The following is a 9285-nucleotide window of genomic DNA, read 5'->3' as shown; positions in this document are numbered from 1 at the left end:
TGGATGAAGGTGCTGGTCGTGCGGCTTCGACCCGTGCGGCCAAGCCACCGGCCGGAGCGCGACGCCGGCGCTGCGGGAGCATCATCCGCACCACCGGCAACACCACTCCAAGCGGCGATGAACGTGCGGCAGCGCCCATCGCGCGGAACATCGACCCGGCAGCGGCTCAGGCGGAGCTGGAGGCACAACGCCAGAAGCTGCTCGCGAACGGCGCCGACATCGTCCGGGCGCAGCGCGAGCTGAACCTAACCTTACGTGAGTACAACGCTGCCCATGGCTTTGCTTTTGTTAGCGCTCATGCTACTAGGATACCGGAGAACCGGCTTAAAGCTCGCAATCTAGATCAGGATTTGCGTAAGGAAGTTCTTGCCGGCAAAAGTACCTCTCGCATACTGGTAGCATTGTAGAGAAACCTAAGTACGATAGTCCGGATAAAACTATAAAAGCTGCTAAGGCTGCAGTAGATCTATGTGAATCGCTTTCCGGAGAGGCTTTGGCAAAACAGCAAGAGCGTGTTAGAGAGCTGCTGGAAACTATCGAGCGGCAGAACGCTGAGCAGCTGGCTAAGCTGAACAAAGCTGCGGCCTCAAAATCCGCGCGTTCGACAAGGAATGCCGGAAGCAAGTCCCATGGGCAGGCTTCGTCCCCCCATCCGGACAGAAGAAGAGAAAAAGAGATGAACGCACAGCAGATGACTGTGTACGATCCGGTTCTTGCCGGAAAACAACAAGCCGGGCAACACGATGCCGGTAGGAAAAGCCAAGGGGCAGATCGAGGCTACGCCAAGGGAGGCTATGCCAGAAACAATCATGCCGGTAGATATGTAACCGGGCAAAACTATCCAGCTGCAAGGGCAACGTGTGATGAGGAGGAGATGCCTCCACCAAGGTACCGGCAGGCAAGGGCCACGGCACCGGAACGATACGATGAAGCTGACTCAACAAGATTCACCGCTTACCGAAATCCTCTGGGAGAGCGCGTGGGAGAAAGACACCTGCCAGAACGGGATGCGAGGCACCGTCTGGATAGAGTGTACCTGTCTGAAATGATAGAGGCAGAAGGTCCTCCGGGTCCAAAGTGTTTTGGCCCAAGGATCATGAAAGAGCAACCACCGGTTCGCAACTTCCAGTTGCCCCGTGACACCAAAACATACGATGGCACCACTAAGCCGGAAGATTGGCTCGCGGATTACGTGACCGCGGTATACGTCGCTGGCGGCGGAGGATGTGTAGCCGGAGGAGGAAACCGGCGTTGGGCCGTGAGAATTGTGCCGACGTTTTTAGTGGGACCGGCAAGAATCTGGTTGAACAACTTGCCGGCGAGGAAGCATAAATGGCTGGTTGGACTTTGAGGAAGCCTTTGTGAGTAACTTCGGTAGCACCTACCGAAGGCCCAACGAGCCTCGGCAGCTCGCTTTGTGCGTGCAACGCCGCGGAAACGAGACCGGGATTACCGACCCGGTGGAACTCTATTAGAAACTCTTGTGAAGGAGTGATAGAAGCACAAGCCATTGCTTGGTTTAGCCAGGGGATGCCGGCGAGGTTCGCCTTTGTGGCAAAAGCTGCAGCGAAACATGCCAACAACTTTGGCGGAAATGATACGTGTGGCGGATAACTATGCGTTGGGAGACCCAATGCAACCGGCAGTGCAAGCTGAGCCAGAACAGACAAACCCGCCTCAGCAGCGCCAGGAACAATACCGGGACAACCGGAGCAACAAAAGAAGGGAAGATTTCCCGGATCGAAGGTACGCTCCGCAGCAAGTAGCTGCTGTGCAAGAAAACTCTGATGCCAGCGGCAGCTAGAGGCAGAAAACCAGATCGCAGCCATGGGCGGGTCCTAAAAAGCAATGGGTCGAAAAGAAACCCTGGGGCCAGAAAAAGAATTGGTAGGAACCCGTAAAATACACCATGGAAGCCGCCATGGATCAACCTTGCCGGTGGCACACGCCGAACCCGGCTCGCCCATCAAACCACCTGACGAAGGATTGTTCTTGGACCAAGTACTTGATGCAAAAGGGAGCGGTAAAAGACGCGCAAGCACAAGGGTGCACCACAATGTTGCCACCATCACAAGATATGCTGCGCCAGCAACAACTACCGCCACCACCACCACTTACTGGACCAAATGCTTTACCGGTACAGCCTCAGCCGAACAGGCAGCAGTACCAGCAAGTCAATCAGGTGGGAGAAGGCTATGGCCAACCACCTCCATCGGCACCTTTGGGCCGGAATGTTTATGAGGATCCAGACGTATGTTGTGTCGTGTTCGTCACTGAGCCGACAGACAAGCAAAGCCTACGTCGCCGTTCCATGGAAGTGAACGCGGTGATGCCGGCAGTACCAAAATACATGCTGTGGTCAGATCAGGAAATCACCTGGTCGTTCAAAGATCACCCCAAAATCATGCCGAACCTGGGAGGTTACGCTCTCGTGGTGGACCCAATCATGAAAGGGCCAACGACTCGCGTCAAGTTCAGCAAAGTGCTGATAGACAATGGGAGCAGCATAAACATAATGTACCGGCACACCATGCATACGCTGGGCATAACGGAAAACATGCTTCAGCCAACTCGTACAACGTTCCACGGAATCGTTCCGGGTTTGTCTTGCGCGCCGGTAGGAAAAGTTCGGGTGGACGTGTCGTTTGGAGGACGTGACAATTGCCGGGTTGAAAACGTCGAGTTCGAGGTGGTGGACCTAGATAGCCCATACCATGCATTGTTGGGTAGACCAGCATTGGCAGCGTTCATGGCTACAACTCATACGGCTTACCTCAAGATGAAGATGCCGGCACCTCGTGGACCCTTAACTGTGGTGGGAAACTATAAAGTCTCACTAGAAACAGCATCTGCCGGATCAAACCTAGCGGAATCGCTGGTGATCGTAGAGGAAAAGAGAAGGATGCAAACTGCGGTTGCGCTGGCTCAGTCCTCACAGTTGAGTTTAGCGGCAATGAGTGGAGACTTAGGCTCACCGGCATTCAAGCCGATGAATGAAACAAAGGACATTGTGCTGGATCCGGCTTACCCGGAGCGCACCGTTCGTATCGGTGCCGGCCTCGATCAAGCATAGGAAAGCGCGCTCGTCAGCTTCCTCCGTGAGAATCGGAATATCTTTGCCTGGTCTACTGATGACTTGGTGGGTGTTCCGAGGGACTGAGCACTCTCTAAACATTCGGAAAGATGCCAAGCCGGTGCGACAACCTTTGCGCCGGATTCATTGTGGAAGTCACGCACACTGAGTGGCTGGCCAATCCGGTAATGGTCGAAAAGAAAAAAGATGAGAACCTGGAGGCAAAAGCTCCAAAGCTGTGGCGCATGTGCATCGACTACACCAACCTCAACAAGGCTTGCCCAAGAGATCCTTTTCCTTTACCACGGATCGATCAAGTGATTGATTCAACTGCTGGGTGTGAGTTGTTGTCTTTTCTGGATGCATATTCCGGTTTCCACCAAATCCCCTTGAAAAAGGAAGATCAAATAAAAACTGCGTTCATTACCCCGCACGGGGCTTACTGCTATGTTACTATGCCTTTCGGTTTGCGCAACGCTGGTGCAACGTACCAGCGCTTGTATGCAAAAATGCTTGTTTGATCAAATTGGAAAGAATGTGCAAGTCTATGTGGACGACATTGTGATAAAAACTAAGGTAAAAAACACCTTAATCGATGACATCCGGCAAACATTTGATAACCTAAGACGATTCCGGATGAAACTTAATCCGGCAAAATGCACATTCGGTGTCCCTGCCGGTAAGCTGCTCGGTTTTCTCGTGTCAAGCCGGGGCATTGAAGTAAATCCGGTAAAAATCAGGGCAATAGAAAGAATGACTGTCCCACGGGAACTGAAAGATGTGCAGAAGTTTACCGGAAGCTTGGCGTCGCTAAGCCGGTTCATAAGCAGGCTAGGAGAAAAAGCTTTGCCACTCTATGCTCTGATGAAAAAATCCGATACGTTTGTCTGGACCCCTCAGGCAGACGCGGCGTTTAAGGAGCTAAAAACGATGCTAGCCACTGCACCAATATTGGCTTCGCCGCTGGAAAGAGAGCCCATGTTGTTATACATAGCAGCAACTAACCGGGTTGTGAGTGTGGTTGTAGTAGTAGAAAGAGAAGAGGAAGGAAAAACCGTCCAGAGGCCGGTATACTACCTGAGCGAGGTGCTCTCCCTCTCAAAGCAAAACTACCCGCACTTCCAGAAAATGACTTATGGCGTGTTCATGGCCGCCACGAAGCTCAAGCACTACTTTGAGGAGCACCCCATGAAGGTGGTGAGTGAGGCACCCATCTCCGATATCATGTGCAACAAAGATGCTAGCGGTAGGATCGCAAAATGGGCGATTCAGATATCACCATATGTACCGGTGTATGAAAGAAGGGATGCCATAAAATCACAAGCTTTAGCTGATTTCTTGGTTGATTGGACGGAAATGCAATACAAGCCGCCGGAACACAAGATAGAATACTGGAAGATGCACTTTGACGGATCCAAACTCAAAGAGGGTCTAGGTGCCGGTGTGGTGCTCACCTCACCAAAGGGAGATCATCTCCGGTATGTTTTACAAGTGCATTTCAGGGCATCAAACAATGTCGCTGAATACGAGGCTTTGATCCATGGGCTTAAGGTCGCAAAAGAAATCGGTGCACACCGGATCATTTGCTACGGAGATTCAGATCTTGTGGTACAAGAATGTTCCGGAGATTGGGACGCAAAAGATGCCAACATGGCCTCGTACCGGTTTCACGTGCAAAAGATTGCCGGATTCTTCGAAGGGTGTGAGTTTCACCATGTGCCGCGTGCAGAAAATGAAGCCGCGGATGCTTTGTCCAAGCTGGGCTCGTCCAGGCAAGAAATTCCTCCCGGAATAGCCTTAACACACTTAAGAGTACCATCGATCAAACCGAGTCCGGAGTCGGAGTCAATTTTTGTACCGGAATCACATGTTGTACCAATGGATATCGACGAAGGAAACCCGGGGACTATCCCGGCAAGCTCGGGGACTGCTCCGGTAGGCTCGGGGACTGCTATGCCGGTACCGGAAGAAGCAATGCTGGTGGATAACATGGACATAGACGTACCGGTGTTCCTGGTTCGGGAGGCACCATCATGGGTTAAACCTATTAAGGAATTCCTGATCAACGGCACCTTGCCTGGTTGACGAAAATGAGTCTAGAAGAATCCAGAGGAGGTCCAAAGCTTACACCATCATCAATGGAGAGGTGTACAAGAGAAGTGTTACCGGTGTCCTCCAAAGGTGTGTGGAACCGGAAGAGGGAAAAGAAATGCTCGAGGAAATTCACTGAGGAGAATGTGGGCATCACGCTTCGTCGAGGGCGCTAGTGGCAAAAGTGTTTCGGCATGGGTTCTATTGGCCAATGGCCTTGGAAAACGCGGAGGATCTGGTAAGGAAATGCAATGGGTGCCAGAGGTACGCCAAGCAAAACCATACCCCAGCATCCGGTTTAAAGACCATACCGCTAACTTGGCCGTTTGCTGTTTGGTGCCTAGACATGGTTGGCCCATTCAAAACCTCAAGGGGAAACATGACCCACATCTTCGTTATGGTGGATAAATTCACCAAGTGGTTAGAAGTGAAACCCATCGCAAAATGTGATGGGCGCACAGCGGTGAAGTTCTTAAAAGATGTAATTTTGCGGTATGGCTACCCGCATAGCATTATCACTGACAATGGCACAAACTTTGCTCAAGGTGAGTTCAAAAGATTTTGTGAGGACAACAATATCCGGTTGGATTTGTGCTCAAGGCAATGGCCAAGTTGAAAGAAAAAACGCTTTGGTACTTTCCGGTATCAAACCAAGACTCATCGATGCGGTGGAAAAATCGCCGGGGTGTTGGCTCGATGAGCTACCATCCGTCTCGTGGAGTATAAGAACAACTCCAAACCGGTCTACGGGATACACTCCATTCTTTATGGTTTATGGAGCGAGAAGCGGTCATACCAACCGACATTCTCCATGATTCACCAAGGGTGCAACTCTATACCGAAGAAGAGGTAAAGGAGGCCCGAGAAAACGATGTGGACTTGCTAGAAGAAGCAAGAGAATTAGCTTTGGCAAGAACAGCCATTTACCAGCAAAACCTCAGACGCTATCACAACCGGAAGGTTAACCCGAGGGTATTCCGGGAAGGAGACCTAGTGCTACGCCTAGTGCAGCGCACCTGAAGGCTGGCACAAGCTTTCCCCCATGGGAAGGACCTTTCATTGTGAGCAAGGCTCTCCACAACGATGCCTATTACCTGATTGATGCACGGGAATGGAAGAAAGGAAAGGCGGACAGGTCCGGAGAGGAGACCAAGCGTCCGTGGAATGTAGCTCTGTTGCGTCCTTTCTACTCTTGAAGTTGTGGTGTAAGAAGTTCCTTTTTTGTACCTTATTTGCTATGAATAAAAGATGTCGGAACCTCGAATGAGTCTCGGGGACTACCCCTACTAAGGTTGCATGAAACATGTTTATTTTTCAGTTTACCGGTTGCTTATTGAACGTTTTTTCTTTCCGGTTTAGTAGTGTGCTAGACCCTACCGGAGTCTTCGACTCTGCTGTTGTCCGTAACTCGGCTTCATGGCAAGCAAGATAAACCGGTAGGGGATAAGCACATGAACTGCGAAGAGGGGCAGCGGGAAAGAACAATCCGGAAAAATTTAACTAACCCCGGTTATACCGGTTTTTTGCAAAAAAAATCGAGTTATTTCTAAGTTCAAGAAAGTGCTTGCTTGGTAAAAGAACTTTGTGCTCATACGCCAAAAACGCCCAGAGAAGGTAGGCAGAGCCAAAGCAAAAGAGCCAAGTATGCATCAAATTGGATGCGGAAACAATTTCGGAATCATTGCAGTGCAAGAAAAAGCAAATCAACAAGCAAATGTGCTAAGGAAAACATAACTTAATTAACTACCGGTATAGCATACCGGCATAAATTGTTGTACCACAACCAAAATAGAGGTTAAGTATTATCTTACATCATAAACCCCGGCATACCGGGTAGAATTTAACGGGCAATGTTTCCAAGTTCAACAGGGCAGGCATGTCACAGGCAACTTTCAGGCAACATTCAGGCAATATTCAAACAACAGGGGCTTCAGGAGGAGCGTCTTTGGCGTCAGGACCCTCTGGAGGCGCGTCACCGGCTCCGGCCTCATCAGCGTCTTCATCTTCCTCCTCGTCGCTCAGATAGTCCTTGACGTCTGGAGGAGGGGGGATGAAGGTGCGCATTTCAGCGAACTCCGCGATGTGGTACGCGCGATCCTGCCGCTTAGCGGTGAGGACCAGGTCCAGGTCGGTTGGAGCCCCTTCGCGCACGCTAGTGAGGGCGTCCAGGTCCAGCTCCGGGTACTAGGAGCAGGCAACGCGAAGCGCTGAGTCTGCTCCGGCACGGGCAGCAGAGCACTGCCACTCCCGGATCCTTCGGCCGGCACCCTTCAGGCGATCACAGATGAGGGAGAAGCTGTCTGGCACTTCTTCTCCGGGCCAGAGAGTCCTGTAGAGCTGGGCGGCCACCTGCGGAATGTCGGAGAGGTTCCGATCCACGCAGCGCATGTGGGAGACCCGCGCGTTCAGCGCAACCAGGTGGTCATAGGGGTCCCATGGCGCACCCAGATTCTTGTATGCCTGGGCAACCCGGCGCTCTCCAACCTTCTTTACAGCATGCGCCTGGGAGTCCGGGAAGAGCCCTGCAAGACAAAGAAAAGAAGCTAAGCACATGCTACCGGAACAGTTAAGCTTGTAAGCAGGAACAGAAAAGGAAAAAAGAGAGAAACTTACGGAGGGCAAGCGCGTCAGTCTGCGTAACAAGAAGGTCGTATTCCTTCTGTTCCGCATCCAGCCGCGCGGCCTTGTCCTCGGCTGCTTTCCGCGCCTTGGCGGCCTCTTCCAGCTCAGCCTGCAACACCATGTTGGCGTTGCCGGCATCCTCCAGCGCCTCATTCAGCTTGGCCTCCGCAGCGGACTCAGCAGCCTTCAGCGCCTTGGCATTGTCAAGACCAAGCTGGATAAGCTGGTCCTTGAGCTCCTTGTAGCTGGCCTTCTGGGCACTCAGATCCTCCTGATGCTTCCGGATAAGTTTGTCCTTCTCCTCTGAAACCCGGAAAGAAAATGTTAGCAAAGCTGTACTGATATAATGTAGAGAAAGAAAGTTAACCGGAAAACAGGAAGTTGTACCTTGGGCGGCGGCAAGCTGCGTCTTGAGGGCATCGATAGAAGCTTCCGGGATGGCTGTTGAAACAGAATATCATAAGTGTTAAGAATTGAGAGAAAGAAGGCTTTCCGGTAAAAAGATGCCGGAGGCGCAAAGATTTACCTTGGCACTTGTTGTGTGCCTCAGCAAGGTCCCGGTGCTCCCAAAGAAGCTCCTCAAAGAGGATCTTCCGAGCGTCAGCCGTGGTCTGTTCAAGAAAATGATGTTAGCTAAGAGCAAAGATCTTAACCCGAAACTCGGGGACTGGCTATGCCGGTTTCGCGCGTTTCTAGATAAGTTTCGCGCTAAGAGCTGCGCTCTCAACACGAAACTCGGGGACTGGGAGGATAGACGAGATTCAGCAAAAAAGAGAAACCGGCGTAAGTTAAAAGTTCAAGGAAAGACAGAAAAGAGCTAGAAAAAGAGAAACCAAGATAAATCAAAAAATGGAACAGGCTTTGTGGGACTTACCATCATGTTGTTCGTGGCATCAAACCACGCGCTGTCCAGCTCTTTGACGGCCCGACGCAACCGCATGAAGTGCTCCTCTGAGCACCGCGCACCAACAGGGTCAGGCGCCGGTAGCCGGTCCTTGCCCAGGCCGCGGGTCGCCTTGGACATGTCCGCGGTGTTCCACTTCTCCGCATAGGGCAACAAGTGCCCCAGCTCCCGACCTTCGCGCTGGAACGCGGTGATCCGGCCAAGCAGGCCGGTGGCCTTCTCGCCGGCAGCGCTAGCGGCGCGGGAGACATGCAGCACCAAGGGCTGCTGGCCGCCGGAGGAGGCGCTAGGGGCCGTTTCCTTCCCCTTGACGAGCGTCAAGGTATTGGGCGGCGGCGCCGTGGGAGTGGCACCGGCTGGCTCGGTGCGAGGAGCTTCCGGCGGTGGCGTTGGCGTGGTCCTGGGAGAAGGGGGAGCGTCAGGCGCGTCACCCGGATTGGAGATTGCCGGCACGGAAGCTTCCGGCGCGGCTTTGGAGGGGGAAGACGTCTTGGTCTTCTTCTTCTTCTTCTTTTCTGGGACGGGAGGAACCAGAGGTTCCGCCCGCCCGGCAGCTTCTTCTCCGGCGCCGATGTTGCTGGCGCCGGTATCTTGG

This window comes from Lolium rigidum, chromosome 4 (assembly GCF_022539505.1).
Source record: "Lolium rigidum isolate FL_2022 chromosome 4, APGP_CSIRO_Lrig_0.1, whole genome shotgun sequence".
Taxonomy (NCBI): Eukaryota; Viridiplantae; Streptophyta; class Magnoliopsida; order Poales; family Poaceae; genus Lolium; species Lolium rigidum.
This window is presented reverse-complemented; position numbering follows the sequence as displayed.